Below are 18,072 nucleotides of genomic sequence, written 5' to 3' on the forward strand. Positions count from 1 at the left end.
TGCAGCGGATGCAATAGATGATGTGTGTGGAGGTCCAGGTGAATTTGTGGTGGATATGGAAGTATCCCTTGGGGCCTTGGAGGGAAGTAAGGGGGGAGGTGTGGGCGCAAGTTTTGCATTTCTTGCGGTTGCAGGTGAAGGTGCCGGGAGTGGAGGTTGGGTTGGTGTGGACCTGACGAGGGAATCACGGAGGGAGTGGTCTTTTCGGAACACTGATAGGGGAGGGAAGAGAAATATATCCCTGGTGGTGGGGTCCGTTTGGAGGTGGTGGAAATGACGGCGGATGATACGCTGTACATGGAGGTTGGTGGGGTGGTAGGTGAGGACCAATGGAATTCTGTCCTGGTGGCAGTTGGAGAGGTGGGGCTCAAGGGCAGAGGAGCGGGAAGTGGAAGAAATGCGGTGGACGGCATCGTCAACCACGTCTGGGGGGACATTGCGGTCCTTGAAGAAGGAGGCCATCTGGGTTGTACGATTTTGGAACTCGTCCTCCTGGGAGCAGATGCGGCGCAGACGAAGGAATTGGGAACATGAGATGGCATTTTTACAGGGGACAGGGTGGGAGGAGGTGTAGTCTAGGTAGCTGTGGGAGTCGGTCGGTTTATAGTAAATGTCCGTGTTGAGCCGGTCGCCCGATATAGAAATGGAAAGGTCTAGGAAGGGGAGGGAGGAGTCTGAGACAGTCCAAGTAAATTTGAGGTCGGGGTGGAAGGTGTTGGTAAAGTGGATGAACTGTTCAACCTCCTCGTGGGAGCATGAGGCAGCGCCGATACGGTCATCGATGTAGTGGAGGAAAAGGTGGGGGTTGGTGCCAGTGTAGCTGCGGAAGATGGACTGTTCCACATATCCTACGAAGAGGCAGGCATTGCTGGGGCCCATGCGGGTACCCATGGCTACTCCTTTGGTTTGGAGGAAGTGGGAGGATTGGAAAGAGAAGTTGTTCAGGGTGAGGACCAGTTCAGTCAGTCGAAGGAGGGTGTCAGTGGAAAGGTACTGGTTGGTACGGCGGGAGAGGAAGAAGCGGAGGGCTTTGACTCCTTCGTGATGGGCGATGGAGGTGTACAGGGACTGGATGTCCATGGTGAAGATAAGGCGTTGGGGACCGGGGAAGCGAAAATCATGGAGGAGGTGGAGGGCGTGGGTGGTGTCCTGAACGTAGGTGGGGAGTTCTTGGACTAAGGGGGACAGGACCGTGTCGAGGTGTGCAGAGATGAGTTCGGTGGGGCAGGAGCAGGCTGAGACAATGGGTCGGCCGGGGAAGTCAGGTTTGTGGATTTTGGGCAGGAGGTAGAAACGGGCGGTGCGGGGTTGTGGGACTATGAGGTTGGAGGCGGTGGATGGGAGATCCCCTGAGGGGATGAGGTTATGGATGGTCTGGGAGATGATGGTTTGGTGGTGGGAGGTGGGGTCATGGTTAAGGGGGCAGTAGGAGGAGGTGTACGCGAGCTGGCATTTAGCCTCAGCAGTGTAAAGGTCAGTGCGCCAATCGACTACCGCGCCTCCCTTGTCTGCTGGTTTGATAGTGAGATTGGGGTTGGAATGGAGGGAGTGGAGGGCTGCACGTTCTGAGGATGAGAGGTTGGAGTGGGTGAGAGGGGTGGAGAAGTTGAGGCGGTTAATATCGCGGCGGCAGTTGGCTATGAAGAGATCGAGGGTGGGTAAGAGGCCAGTACGGGGTGTCCAGGTGGATGGGGTGTGTTGGAGGCGGGAGAAGGGGTCGTCAGAGACTATTTTCTAAATAAGGAAAGGCTTCAGAATCTAAAGCACAAAGGGACTGAGGATTCCTAGTGCAGGATTCTCTTATGGCTAACTTGCAAGTTCAGTTCACGATTAGGAAAGCAAATGTAACATTGGCATACATTTCAAAAGGCAAGAATGCAAGAGCACGGATGTAGTGCTGAAGCTGACTTAAGACTCTGCTCAAACCACATTTGGACTATTGTGAGCAGTTTTAGGCTCCATATCTAAGGAAGGAAATGTCGGCCTTGAGTGTCGTCCAAAGGATGATTAAAAGAATGATCCCAGGAATGAAAGGCTTGTCATTTGAGGAGTGGTTGAGGACTCTGGGTCTACACTTGATGAAGTTGAAAAGGATGAGAGGGATCTGATTGAAACTTATAAAATGCTGAGAGGACTGAATAGAGTGAATGTGGATAAGATATTTCCACTAGTAGGAGAGACTAGGAGCCAAGGGCACAGCCTCAAAATGAAGGGACAACACTTTAGAACTGAGATAAGGATGAATTTCTTCAGCCAGAGAATGGTGAATCTGTGAAACTGATTTCCATAGAATAATATTGAATGCCTTTAAGACAGAGATAGATGGATACTTGATAAATAAAGGAATCAAAGATTATAAGGAGAACACTGAAAATGGGGTTGAGAAGTGTATCAGCAATGAATGAATGATGGAGCAGAGTTAATGGTTCAAATGGCCTAATTCTGCTCTTATAAGAGAAATCTTTGAGTTAATTGACTGTTTCTAAGGAGTCGGCACCTGGTGAGGTTAGCTTCTTGCATTGTGCTTCTAGTGAGACTTTCTTAAAGTAACATTTGGGATTGAGTTGCAGTTTAGATACTCCAAGGGGAATGAAGTCCGCACCATAGAGGGTCAGTGGACAAAGGAAGAGTACTGTCCAACAAATACCAGAAATGTTGACAATATCAAATAGTTGTTAACCATTCAGTGCACATATTCCAATGACTAAGACTTGCACATGATCCTTCTGTCTGATATTCCTTTTCATTGACTCAACTAGCTACATGATAGTCGAATGAGAGCTAGTTTGCAATGCCACTTATCCTTGTGCATCATAGCCGAGAATTCATTGTTTTCTTGCAATGCAGCCAAGTTGTTTTGTGTTGTCCACAGGCAAAAAGCCCCACTGTCACCTATGCCTGAGTTGCCATGGTCTAACGGGAGAGATTCCTGCAGCCATTCCTGGGGAACAGGCCCTACTACATTTGCTGACCAGCTTAGCTGAGAACTTCCAGTGCAATTTCATGGTCTCTCAATCTTCTCTGAGGAAGATGGATGTGAGGGATATCCAAGTGCCCTTTGAAAATGATGCCAGGACCTTTGATCCTGAAGATCTGAGCAGCTGGAGAGAGAAAAGTTCCGATAATAATGCAATATTCTCTTCACACGTGCATATATAATGAGCTGATGACTGCACATGAAAATCCAATCTGGTGCCAAGCACAAGTAACTGCCAAATCCACAAGTGACAAGAGAGTTAGCATTTACATTGGAAGATCCCAGAGAGAGACACAGAGAAACACACAGTTTTAAAAGTCAAAGTAGAATTAAATGTTTTAGAAAAAAACTCTGTACTCATATTTTTGGGCAATGTGGACTTTTACATTTCCTTGTTCGTTCACATTTTTCAGCAGGTTTCCATCCTATGTGGACACCTGCTCATTGTTTTCAGTTCCGAAAATGTATCACTCACGATCTCAAACCTGACTCAACAGTCCAGATATATGGAATGGGGGACTTCGAACATTCACTTCATGTTCATTTTAATTTTTTTCTACAGTTGCCCTTAAAAGTTGTTTGATATCTGCCCCCACAGCTCATATTCATTTTCAATTGTTCAAGTATTTATTAAAACTGGTGAAAATTACTTATTCCATATCTTTTGCTGAGTGATTCTCCCTTCTCTAACAATTCTGTAATTGCTTTAATGTACTTAGCCTTCACAATATCTCTAGGAATTTTTCATATTACATTTTGACACTTACAGAATCATAGAGTCATAGAGATGTACAGCACGGAAACAAACCCTTCAGTCCAACTCATCCATGCCAACCAGACTCGTAAATTAATCGAGTCCCATCTGCCAAAACTTGGCCTATGTCCCTCTAAACCCTTCCTATTTGTATACCCATCCAGATGCCATTGAAATGTTGTAATTGTACCAGGCTCCACCACTTCCTCTGGCAGCACATTCCAAACACGTACCATCATTTGAGTGAAAAAATTGCCCCTGAGGTCCTTGTTAAATCTTTCCCCTCTCACCCTAAAACTATACCCTCTAGGGAAAAGACCTTATCTATTTGCTCTCTCGATGCTTTTCATGATTTTATAAACCTCTATAAGGTCACTCTTAACTGATATTTCTATTTTCATCATGATATTTATGCTGTTAATTCATCATTTCAACCTTTTAAGTTGCAAATTTGCAGCAAGCATACTGGAAGCAATTTTCAGACCAAACTTGTCACATGAATCTTTATTTCAGCATTGCATTGGTCAGTTCTATTTTAATTTGCTTGTGATTGGAAGCTTCTTGGTTGTTTCTCAGCTCTGTGGATGGCTCTTCTAACTGGTGTTAGATGTTACAAATACAACATGGCCCCAAGAAATCAACCAATGTTCATACTGAGTCTGAAGGAATTGTGACAGCTCCCTGCACACTTGACATTGACTTATAGAAAGCTGTGCCTGCAGTCACACATTAATTGGATATTAAGGGAGTATGATCCCTTTCACTTCACATAATGGTATGGGTAGACAGTCGGGACCTGCACAGCCACCAGAGTACAATTTATGGCTTTAAGCACTCATGGAAGCTTTGCAATCTGATAAATATTAATGGTATGCTCCTCAAATATAATAAAGTGGACTGCCCTGACAAAGTGGCCATTAACCTGCTTTGTGGAAAAATGGACAATAAATTAATATACCTGACAGAAGTTGTCCGTTGCCTCTTGGAATGATCTGGTGTCCAGAAAATTAAGTGCTATTGTGACTATCTGAGGAACAGTAAGTGCAGTCCTTGTTAATTTTAAAGAAGTTTGCAGATCTCTTTGTAGAATGGTTCAAAGCACTTCCAGGGCTTTTCAGATAAACTGCAACATCATTATGCTTATCTCCCAGGGATGTAGAGTATTCAAATGAGATTTTCTGTATCCGTGCATACTGTTGAATTTTCCTGCTATTATATATAATCAGCTTCCCAGTTTTTCTGTTCCTTCTGTTTCTCATCTAAAAATATACCAAAGAAAATAAAATATGCATTCAGCACAATTGCAGCCCACAGGTAAATTTCTTGATTGGAAATATCCAAACAAAAATAAAAGTCTTGAGATAGACAACTAAATGAAACTCTAAAGCAAAAAAAAAGAGAATATGGTTAAACCAAAAGTATGATCTACTACATACCAACAGAATGAAGCACAACACTTCACCCTTCAATTTTGAACATTTGTTTTCCTTAGTCATTGTTATAGTTTAGGTGTGTTTTAAAATGTTTCAACTTAATTGGATGGTTCTTAGCATGGAAATTTAGTGCTCATTATTTCTCCGTTCTCTCATTTGCACTTATTCAGGCTAGGTATATCTTACATTAGTCCACATTTCTGGTAGAATTTAAAGGAAACATAAATGGAGTGTGAAACTGCTGGATTCTTTCTACTTTCACCCAAGAATTGATTTACCAGTTTGTGCCCATAAATCCATCAGAATTTCAGGGCTTTCGTGTTCAAGTCAAATCTGTTGCATTGATTTTTCACTCTGTCCTCTAAATCTGTTTTGTAGTTTATAGCCCAAGTCACATGGCCTGATAGAATGTTCATTCTTTTTCAGCTGAAGGCTAAAAGAACATGAGAGGCTACATGTAAATTCAACAAGCTAATTACAGTAACAAGGGTTTCTGATCAACCCCAGGCAAGAATACATTACCAAATATTGTACATATAAATCACTTTGGTTTGTAAGGATTGAGGGCTTACTTGCAGGAATAATTTTTTTAGACAGTGAACACAACAGAAATATTCAACAGTGCTGCAGAAAATTGGAACTGCAGAGAATTTGCACACAATAGGCTCTATTTTCACTGGACAAAGGTAGCAAAAAGGATGGGTGCAAGAGAACCTGTTTCTGGCTGTCAGATAAATATTAGTACAATTTAATCCTTCCTCAAAAGGTGATCTGACCTTCTCATATTAGGTATCAAGATCACACATCTTGTTGGAATTAATTTAGCCATCATGACTAAAGTCTTCCCAGTCAAATTACCTGATGCTTTAGATACTCAGAAAATGTTTAAGAAATATTGGAGCATGCCTGAATCCATCCCCAAATTCCTCAAATCATTGAGGACAATTCTGTCATGGGGAGACCAGTCAGAGAAAATGTGTATCCATTTACGTGGATTGGAAGCAAAAGGTGAAGAACTGATCTAATCACACAGTGTTCTCTCTCAACTCTACAAACTTATGAATTAGAAGCAAAAATAGACTATTGGCCCCTTGAGCCTACTCTGCCATTCAATAAGCTCATGGCTGATCTTTTTGTGATTCAAATTACACATTTCCATTTATACCCAATAGCTTTTAATTTCCTTGCTTTACAAGAATCTATTTGCTTCCATCTTAAAAAAAATTCTATGGCCCTGCATCCATTGTATCATTTTGGAACTCTCTGCCTCAGCCGGCATTGTTTGGGAGCAAATAAAAATTCTCCTTGTGAATGCCTGAAGCAGGTGACATCTAAATTTACACCGATGCCCTCTCATTCTGGGCTCACCTACAAGGGAAGACATTCTTTCCATGTCTAGCTTGTCAATTCGATTCCATTCTGTTGAACCTTCCATCATAAAAGACAATCCATGTATTCCAGGTATTAATTTGCAAAAGCTCTACTTTACTAACTCCATCCATATACATCCTTCTTTAACTAAGGACACTAAAACTGCACACAATATTCACAATGTGGCCTCACTAATGCCTAGAGTAATTGAAGTATAACAATTACTTTTATGTTCAATTTCTTTTGTAATAAAGGACAGAATTCTTGTACTTTGTGGACCAGACCAAACCCCCTCAAAATATGTTAAGAAGATAGCCTAAATCTTATATTTTTCTTATTTTAAAAAGGGAAATGTAAGATGCTGTGTCCCAGATTCAATTTGATTTGTCAAACTACTCAACTTTAAGCAAAACATTGTCTTTTAACACTACAGTTGAAATACAAACAAAATAAAAGTTAAAAGAGAATTGTCTCAGCTATAACTATCAAAATGCTTAACAAAATCTATATGTTTCCTACTACTAATTAACTGTTCAACTATAGTAACATCCCATAAACACACTATTGGCAAAGGAAAATTCAGTAAAATTAGACTGTCTCATATGCAATTCTAGCAGCAGGAAGAGAACTCCAGCTTTCAGCTGTAACAGAGAGAGGAACAAAAGCTTCCACATCGAGCTTCAAGTTCCCAGCAACTGCTAAAAACTAAAACTAAAAATACTACTTCTGTGAGAGCTTGACCCCACCCATTCAGGCTGCTGTTATTATTCCAACTAAAATAAAACACCAAGACCTCACAAGCTGTTTATTTTACTGGTTTTGAGCAGATTGCTTGCCACCTCTGTCTCAATCTTTCTTCACAAAACAAAAACCAGAACAAAATATACCCCTTAAAGACACCTTGCACACTGAATTTTTTTGATTCATATACTAGAACAGTGGAACCCACTGCACCTTGGAATTCTGCAATCCTTCTTCATTTAGTTTATATGCTGCTTTTTTTATTCTTTCTGCTAAATTGAACAACTTCATCCTTCCCAATATTACATGCCATCTTCCAGATTTTTTCCCCACTCACATCCTATATATATCTGCAACCTCTGAATGTCCTCTTCACAACTTTCCTACTTATCCTTGTGTCATCTGCATACTTCTCTACCCTTATCTTGGCCAATCATGTACATTTCAGAAAGGTGTAGTTAGAAAGGCCCTAGCACGAACCTTTGAGGGGCTCTGCTTATCAAATTCTGCTATTCTGTAAAAGACCCATTTATGTATCCTGTTTATTTTTAGCCCATCAGCCAACCTTCTATTTATGCTAATACATTACCCCAACACCACATAATCATACTTTTCACAATAATCTTTAATATAGCACCTTACCAAACATCTTCTGGAAATCCAAGTACTGTAATTCTACAAACTTTGCTTTATCCATTAAGCATGTTAATCCTTCAAGGAATATCAATAGATTGGTTAAACATGATTTCCCTTTCACAAAACCAGTCTAAACTCCCTGATAGGAGAAAGTGAGGACTGCAGATGCTGGAGATCAGAGCTTAAAAGTGTGTTACTGGAACACATTTTTAATCTCGCTGATATATTTTCTTGTTCTCTGTCTCCCTTCTCTATTGAATAGAAGTGTTATATTTGCTAACTTCCAGTCTATTATAATATCTAGAGAATTTAGGAAAATTAATACCAGTGCATCTAGAATAAAAAACAACAAAAATTACAGCACAGGGACAGGCCCTTCAGCCCTCCAAGTCTGCCAATCCAGACCTTCTATCTAAACCTGTAACCTATTTTCTAAGGATCAGTATCCCTCTGCTCCCTGCCCATTCATGTATTTGTCTAGATCCATCTTAAATGATGCTATCTTGCCCACCTCTACCACCTCCATGTTCCGGCACCCACCACCCTCTGCATAAAAAAAACTTACCACTCCTATCTCCCTTAAACATTTCCCCTCCCACTTTGAATTTGTGACCCCTAGTAATTGAGTCCCCCACTCTGCGAACAAGCTTCTTGCTATCCACCCTGTCTATATCTCTCATGATTTTGAAGACCTTAATCAGGTCCCCCCTCAACCTTTGTCTTCCTAATGAAAATAATCCTAATCTACTCAATCTCTCTTCATAGCAAGCCCTCCATACCAGGCAGCAACCTGGGTAACCTCCTCTGCACCTTCTCCAAAGCATCCACATCCTTTTGGTAATGTGGCTACTGGAACTGTACGCAGTATTTCAAATGTGGCTGAACCAATGTCCTATACAACTGTAACAAGACCTGCCAACTCTTGTACTCAATACCCTGTCCGACGAAGGAAAGCATGCCGTATGCCTTCTTGACCACACTATGGACCTGCGCTGCCACCTTCAGGGTACAAAAGACCTGAACACCCAGATATCTCTTGTACATCAATTTTCTCCAGGACTTTTCAATTTTCTGTATAGTTCACTCGAATTGGATCTTTCAAAATGTATCACCTCGCATTTGACTGGATTGAACTCCACCTGCCATTTCTCCTCCCAACTCTCCAATCTATCTATATTCTGCTGTATTCTGTGACAATCCCCTTCATTATTTGCTCCTCCTCCAATCTTAGTGTCATCTGCAAACTTGCTAATCAGACTACCTATTCTGCCTCCAGATCATTTATGTATATCACAAATAACAGTGGTCCCAGCACTGATCACAGTTCTCCATTTTGTGAAACTCCCTTCCACTACTACTCTCTGTCTCCTGTTGACGAACCAGTTCTTTATTCCCCTAGCTAGTACATCCTGGACCCCATATGACTTCACTTTCTCAATCAGCCTACTATGGGAAACCTTATCAAAAGCCTTTCTGAAGTCCATGTATATGACATCTACAGCCCTTCCCTCATCAATCAACTTTGTCACTTCCTCAAAGAATTCTATTTAGTTGGTAAGGTATGACCTTCCCTGCATAAAAACATGTTGCCTATTACTGATAAGCCCATTTTCTTCCAAATAGGAATAGATCCTATTCCTCAGTGTCTTCTCCAGCAGCTTCCCTACCACTGATATCAGGCCCATCAGGTATAATTACCTGGATTATCTCTGCTGCCTGTCTTAAACAAGGGTACAACATTAGAAATTGTCTAGTCCTCCGGGACTTCACCCATGTTCAAGTATGCTGCAAAGATATCTGTTAATGCCCCACTCTTGTTTCCCTTAGTAACTTGGGATGGATCCCATCTGGACCTGGGGAATTGTCCACCTTAATGTTTTTTAGAATACACAACACTTATTCCATCCTTATGCCGACTTGAGCTAGAGTAATCAAACATCTATCCCTAACCTTAACATCCGTCATGTCCCTCTCCTCGGTGAATAATGATGCAAAGTACTCATTAAGCATCTCAATCATTTTCTATGACTCCATGGATAGCTTTCCTTCTTTGGCTTCCAGGGATATTCCTATAGATATACATGGATATAGATGAAGTAGAGCAAGAGAGAGTTGTCCTCTTCTCCAGGACAACCAGTGGAGGCTACTCCAGCAAACTCTACCAGCCTGGACCAAGGTGGTAGACCTTGGTCAGTGAAGTCTCAATCATTGGGAGAAATGCCCAGTCCTATCACAAGATGGTCAATGATCTTCTTTACTCTGCCAAGGTAAATGCCACCATCTTTCCTCTGCTCCCACTCACTTACTTTATCTCTGTTACTGACGTACTTTCCACTCAGGATCATACTGCAGCCCTCTCATTTTTGAATGCAACATCTTCTCTCACTTGCTCCTATTCAGCCAACCTTCCACCAGTCCACGTGCCCCCCCTACTAACTCTGCAAGGCCTCCGCACTACCGTTACCCCCCATTTGAACCAACACTAACAAATGAGCTAGCCACTTCCATCTCACTCAATTCCTCCCTTTTTACTCATTCAAATAGCCATGTCTCAAAGTCTTCGGGAGTAATCATGACTGACATCCTCTGGAGACATCTATTAGTCAAGGGGTCCCAATACATTTAGTCAAAGGCTGCCCAGGATATCAGTCCTGGATTAGCCACACTAACCTGCTTGGAGTGATTAGAGTCAGGATCCTTTCCTTTGTTGCTGTGAGTGTTGCATTGAAAGGAGCATTGCTGCTTACTCAATTAGTGGACATGGGCATTTCAGCAACTCCACAAGAACATTCTGCTCTTCTTTGGCCATTTCCACGATAAATTTCAATAAGGAGTAAGATGTTGGGCACCTTATAAGCCATCCATATTCTTTTGGCCTTTTTGTGAAGTCTCCTCCTCCAGTGAGTTGGTTGGCTTATTCACCACCATTCAAGTCTGGATGGTACGACTGCAGAGCTTAGGTCTAATCCATTGGGGCTGTGGGATTGCGTAACTCTGTTGATAATTTGTTGCTTATACTATTTGGCAGGTATCTCATATGGTCTAGGAAGAATCTGCTCTTGGCATCAGGAAAGTGGACATAGTTGCTCCTGACATGGGGAAAGGCCTCGCTCATCTCTCCTTGCTCATGTGATTCTCCCAGATTTCTTGCCGTAGCCCATGTCATTTCGGGCCTGTTAAGGTTCTACCCAATAACAAGACAGACAAATGTTTTAGTCACTAATGTAACTTTGTTTTCCTTAATTGGGTTTTATAAGCAAAAGAGTCAACAGTTGTGTATTAGCAATCAGGGAGAAGGAAGTAGAATTTATTTTATTTGCCTTGGGGGAAACTTCCAGCACTTTTAGGAAGCCCAGTTGAATTTTCAGGTTTTCAGAAGTCTTGGCTGAAGCTGGATGTGTTAACGAGTTGCTCCTAAAGAATGGAGATTGCTTAGAACTGTTAAAAAATGGTTGCCTCTGTGTGAGGAGTTAGATTTCAAGTACCTAACAAGAAGCATTTGATTAAAAACTGACGGAATTATTTGAAGCTAAGAGGTCTAAACTTAGCTGCATGAAGTTTCAAGGAAGAGACTATCAAATTCTCAAGACAGGGAATTAAAGGCACTATTAAATTAATTCTTATGGAGGTGATAGAGAGGAATATTCCCTCTCGTGTGAGTACTGTAAAGGAATGTTGTCGGGATTAATGGGATTGTATTTTACCACGTATATTGAAAAATATGTTATATGTAAATAGTCTATTTATTCTATTTTGATGTTTAATCCCTGTGTGTAATAAATTTATGTTTTATTGTCAAAACCAAATCTGTAGCATTGCATGCAGATGTGTCAGTTAAGAATCACCTTGTAAAGCAAGAACAAAAACAGACTATTATTCATTAAACTAGGTTGGAATCTGATTTGTCCAGTGATAACATCAGTTGGGATCGTGTCAAGAGGATAAGGTAGCTGTGAGCTCTTTTGAGCACATTTCATGTGATCCTAAGGTTTACAGGCTGTGACCCTTCATAAGAAGCTTATGCAGTAATGTCATGAGACTGAATGTTATTCCAACAAATGTTGGCTATTGGAGTGAAGTTGCTGTCACTTGCCCATACAGAGCACAGTAGATCATTCATGTTCTTCCGACATTGCGTCTGGGTTTGCTGGTGAGGTCCCTTTATTGCAGCTGGGACAAGGCTAGATTGGTTTGATAGAAGGACATTTTTGGTGACATCTGCTAAGAGGAGACTCTTCCTTCCTTCCCAGCATCCAACAGAATCTCTCAGGAGGCATTACTGAGCCTTGTAAGCTTTTGCTTCTTTTGTGTTTATCGGAACGACCTGACTGGGACAAAGTTCAGGAGGCTGAGTTCAGGAATGGGGCTGTCCATTCAAGCAATCACAGGTATCACGCAGGGAGAGACACTCGAGACACTCCATGTATGCCAGTGTTGAATGCAGTCTACCTTAGTACAAGGATATTCTCATTTTACACGTTTTCATTGTACCCCCCCGGCCACCACAGCATACACCCCCTCCCTCTTGCTACTATGTTTTTTATGTCAATTAATTAGATTAGGAACTTTTAAATTTCTCATTACAGGAATATAAAATAATTTTTTTTGATCATTTCCAAAGAAGCCATGTGGTTACACCAAATGACAAATCTTTAGCTAACAAGTTATATCTTAATGTGTTCATTCAATTCACATTCCAATGTCTGATAATCTCTATCTGCCCATAATGAGAGGGTGGGGCACTTCTACGACCTAAAACTGGTTTGAATCTTTTTCTCTAAAGCTTTTGGCATTTTATTTGTACATAAGTGGATCTATAACTACTTCAAAATCTATATCTACGATTTTCTGAAGGATCTTAACTAAAACCCATTCTTAATATTGTAACATATGATTAAATAATTCAAGAGAAACAACTAATTAGTGTGAAATGTTCTGATCTATCGCATATTCCATCTCCGGCTATTGTTCTACTTGCTGAGACTACATTAAGCAAATATTTTCCCACACTCTCTAACTACTGTCAGTTATGTTTTGTAGGAGCTGGTCAGGGATAGTTATCAGGCATCTTGTGCCACTCAGTCATGGGCAGCCCCAACAGTCTTCAATGTGGTTGGGGAGAGGGGAATGACCAACATTTAAAGATTCTGTGAAGCTCCTGGGTGGTATTTGTTGTAATGGCATGCAGCCAGCCTTGCAAAGTGGTGCCAGATCATGACGCAGGGGTGTCCTATCAAGGGCAAGAACCTCCTGCCTGCTTGCCCCATGTAATTTGCTGACAGACTCGCAAAACATTTGGCTTTCATACTTCATGAGGTGAAAAATCACTTGATTGTGAGAGGTGACTTGCTCTCAACCATGGTGGAATCGATGACCCTTGAACAAGCTTGGCACCAGAATTCACTTCCAGAATGTCCATGTTTCTGCATCTCCCTAACGGTAACAGAATCCAGGGTTAGTTGTCGACAACAAATGCAGCTTCCACTGTATGACAACCTTTCTGCATGAGCAAAACCACTCCTTTAAAAATATTTTCAGAGCAGTTTGTCCAGGAATTTACTTCAGGAACATAGGACTTTAAGGCAGGATTAGACTACCAAATCTTTTGAGCATGCTCCACCATTCTATAAAAACATGGTGTATCTAGTTTATCATAACAATATATCATTCTAATTTTGTTGTCTGAATACTAAACTCTCTGTAATATTATTTCTTAAAAATAATGTACTTAGTTTCCTCCCAAATCTTTCTTCATTTTCCCCTGAATTTATTGGGGATAATTTTCAACTTCTTGATATAAATCTAGCAAAGAGAATCGTGTCAATTGAAGTCAATGAAAGAATTTTGAACAAATTCCAGAAAGGACAGGGAAACCACTCCATTGAGTTACTACCCAGGTTGTAAGGGCAAAAGTTACCCTCATTGATTTTTTCCCTGGGATATCATACCACAGACATTTCATGCTGTTGTAATGTGCCCAAAACACCATCAATGTAACTATCAATGATAGGCATTGGATGAACTTTAATTATGTGAGGCATCACAGTCAACTTTAATTTTTCTTTAAAATGAATACATTTACTTTCACCATGAGTGTCATCTGTTTGTAATATAGGGGAAAAAACCTAGCTCATTTTATAATACTTTATACTGAAATACTAAAATCAGCTACAGTGACACTTGTACTACTTAGTTGCCATTGACTAATTCAACACAGACTGAAGACCAAATTTGTGACCTCCCCTGTTGACTGAATTCTATTAATTGTTGATTAAACTGACTGATGGTAGTCATATTATAATCATTAAGAGTATGTTTGCTAATAAAGGAGCCCTTTTCATTTCATATGCAGCCATCATTGTAATCAGTAGGGAGTTCAAACTTCGATGAGTTTGTCAAGCACAACCAGTCATAAATAATAAGCTTGGATTATAAATTGAATTATTTTAATGTTCAGGTTTCTTGCTTCTTTTTACATGGTTGGGATGGAGGTTCTAAAGTAACAAATGATTTATAACTGTACAATGATTTATAAATCCTACAACAAATTTGGTGTTAACTTAAATTTTAAACATTTATTGTCAGCATTAAAATCTGCAAAATGTTGGGCAAAATCCAAAAGTTTTACAACACTGAGTTCAAAATACATAGTTACTGATTTTCCTTGATGTAAAAATGCAACCAGTTAAGGCTATCAATTTAATTGAGAAAGACAGGTCTGGCTATCCCATTCTTTGTAAAACCTAATTAACTTTTGTGAGCAGATCACCTGTGAATGAATCAGCCTTTGCTTCTTAAAGTGACAGCTTATCATAATCCATTATCTGGCATTTCTCTACGATATGCATCTCGAAGCAATGAAACTCTTTGGTCAGGTTTTTTTTTAAGCTTATGCTAAAGAAAATTGCAGTTAAGATATTGCAAATATTTATAAACACACTCCCAAACTAAAACTTCTCTCTCTCCTTATTTTAGAATTTTAATTAATAATTTGGTTCAGTCAAACTTCAGAAATTTGCCTCCTGATTGTCTGAATGGGTTGTAGAGTATTCTTTTTTCCTCATCAACATTGCTGTTTTCTCCCCTTGATGTTTTACTTGTTCCTGCACTCTTGATGCTCCAGCCATCATAAGGTGCAGATCACCCATGATAGATTAGCTGATCTTTCTCTGTCTATTAATTGTATATGTTTGTTTGTTCTTATGACCAACTTTAAATAATAATCATATGGCAGTGGCTATTTATTTTTTGCCAGCTGTGTTTTGCTCCAGATTGATAAAGAGACCAGATCCATTATATCAAAAACAATCTTAGTCTTATGAATTCTTCTTCAAACTGGTTGGGTATATGAATAGGAAGAGTTTAGAGGGATATGGGCCAAATGCTAGCAAATGGGACTAGATTAATTTAAGATATCTGGTCAGCATGGACAAGTTGGACTGAAAGATCTGTTTCCTTGCTGTACAGCTTTATGACTCCAAATTATAGAATGTAGTGACATGTCAAGTACTACACTGGCTTTTGTGACTTGGGACTGCTTAAACAATAAACTGTGCAAGTCAATTGACATTTCCTAGCTGCTTAACACAGGGGACATGTTGAGATAATGCATAATATTTACAGCACTATCAAATAATCCCTGAGATTTACAAATTTATTAATGGTATTCCTACAGATTGAATTTTTAAGAAGGAATATCAACATATTTTTCAGGAATAAAGCATTCACTTCAGCACAATTATACACATTAGTTTCATAACCAATTATAAAACATTGTTCATGGTTTATATTATGTTTTGAGAACATTATTTATAATTGTTGCTGCCAAATCATTCTGCATTATCATTAATAGGAAATCAATCTGGTATCAAGAATTCTAATCTGTGGTATGCTTCATCCAAAATAATTATTGATTCTCTTCCAGAATCATATCATTTTAAAGTTCTTTATTAGTTGTCAAAAGCTCGGGAAGTCCCAAGATCATGAAAAATACAATATAAATGCAAATCTTTGATTTTGAGCTTAAAGTTTTCCTTTACTTACTGCTTATGCAATTAAAGTATTGCAATCTAAGTTGTTGTTTTCACAATTCGGTTTTGTGGAACATTTCATGATTAGGATCAGTTAGTCCAGTTTATGTCAAAATGGTATCATTAAACTGAACTCACAAATAGTTAAATTCACATGAAATAATATACTGGTTCCTTGAGCATACGGACAGATTTGTTGATGAAATTCTCGCAAAAGATTAGTAAACTATGAAAATTGTGTCCACAAGGCTGAGACAGTAGATAAATTGCATTCCTATTAGTTCCAGTTGGTTTTGCCAAACGTACATTAAGAAATCTGGGTTTCTGTGTATTTGTGAGGCTAAATAACTTGAGAAATGTGTCAGGGTGGATAGGGAATAGATGGTGTATGCCATAGATTAAGCTGCTCGGGCACAGAACAAAGGAAAGATGAAATGATGATTGAGGGAAATTATGAAACAATTATTAGGGAAACCATAGAAAACATTCTATCTGGATGCATCACAGCCTGGTATGGCAAATGCTTTGCCCAAAACCACAAGAAATTACAGATAGTTGTGAATGCAGCCCCATTCCATCACAAAAACTAGCCTTCATTCCATTGATTGTGTCTACACTTCCCGTTGCCTCGGGAAAACAGCCAACATAAAGATCCCTCCCACACTGGTTATATTCTCTTCTACCCTCTTCTATCATGCAGAAGATACAAAACTTTGAAAACATGTTATCAGACTTTTAGATTAGATTACTTACAGTGTGGAAACAGGCCCTTCGGCCCAACAAGTCCACACCGCCCCGCCGAAGCATAACCCACCCATACCCCTACATCTACATCTACCCCTTACCTAACACTACGGGCAATTTAGCATGGTCAATTCACCTGACCTGCACATCTTTGGACTGTGGGAGGAAACCGGAGCACCCGGAGGAAACCCACGCAGACACAGGGAGAACGTGCAAACTCCACACAGTCAGTCGCCTGAGGCGGGAATTGAACCCGGGTCTCTGGCGTTGTAAGGCAGCAGTGCTAACCACTGTGCCACCGTGCCGCCCAATTAATGGACTTATTAATGGACCTCTCCTATTAGAGTTGATTTTTCTCTTTATCTGTCACCTTACATTCTGCATACTGTTCTAAAACCCTGACATACCTATGTAAGGTATGATTTATCTGGATAGTACACAGAACAATTTTTTTCATTGTATCTCAATACAAGTGACAATAATTAATCAAAATAAACTGAAAAATTTGGTAAGGGAGTTACAGGGAGCAGTCAATTCCTCCAATTAGGACAGAGATGCTAATTGTCATTACCATAATAACATCCCCTGCCGTTTCCTTATCTATCAAACCAAATCCTCTCCAAATGCACCTTGTCTAAGGGATCTTGTCTTGCTTCATTGGCTGCATTCTTACTAAACAACTAAGCACCTCAAATCCCTTCTGCTAACTGACATTATAAATGGTTCTCTGTTCGTACACAGGCTGCTCCCTTTCAATCAAAGCTGATAGCCTCTCTATAAGAAAAATTACTAATAGCTCTTTGAAAATTCATACCAAATAATGCAAATTACAGCCCCATCTTAACTTTACTGTCATCTCTAAAATCCTTAAACTCTTGTTACCTCCAAAAACTGCATATATTTTTTGTGCAAACTAATGTTTGAATATATCTGATAAGGTTTCTTGTGAGACACCTGAATATGGCTTTAATCAAAATGCACAGTTAAAAGCTGAGGCTGCATTCAATATCCTTCATCGTCCTACTCGATCACTTTGAATATTCTGACATAGTCAATCACATAATCCTTCTATGTCCCTCCTCACATAACTAGCTTGGGTCCAGTCTTCCCTGTCCAATCATAGTCAGTGCCAACAGAACTGATTTCTCTTCTCACCACTGCACCTTTACATCTGGAGCTTCCAAGTACCACTACATATAAATTGACAGCATATAAAATGACTTTAATAATCTGACTAGAGTCTCTCCATTTCATGTTGCCATTTACTAAAGAATATATTTAAGCACAGTATACAGTACTACTGGACAACACAGTCACTTATTTAAAACTTTTGATGCCTATCTTTATTAGAAAAATCTTAGGTGCGACTAAATCTCCAAATGTTGG

This window comes from Chiloscyllium punctatum, chromosome 45 (assembly GCF_047496795.1).
Source record: "Chiloscyllium punctatum isolate Juve2018m chromosome 45, sChiPun1.3, whole genome shotgun sequence".
Classification (NCBI taxonomy): domain Eukaryota; kingdom Metazoa; phylum Chordata; class Chondrichthyes; order Orectolobiformes; family Hemiscylliidae; genus Chiloscyllium; species Chiloscyllium punctatum.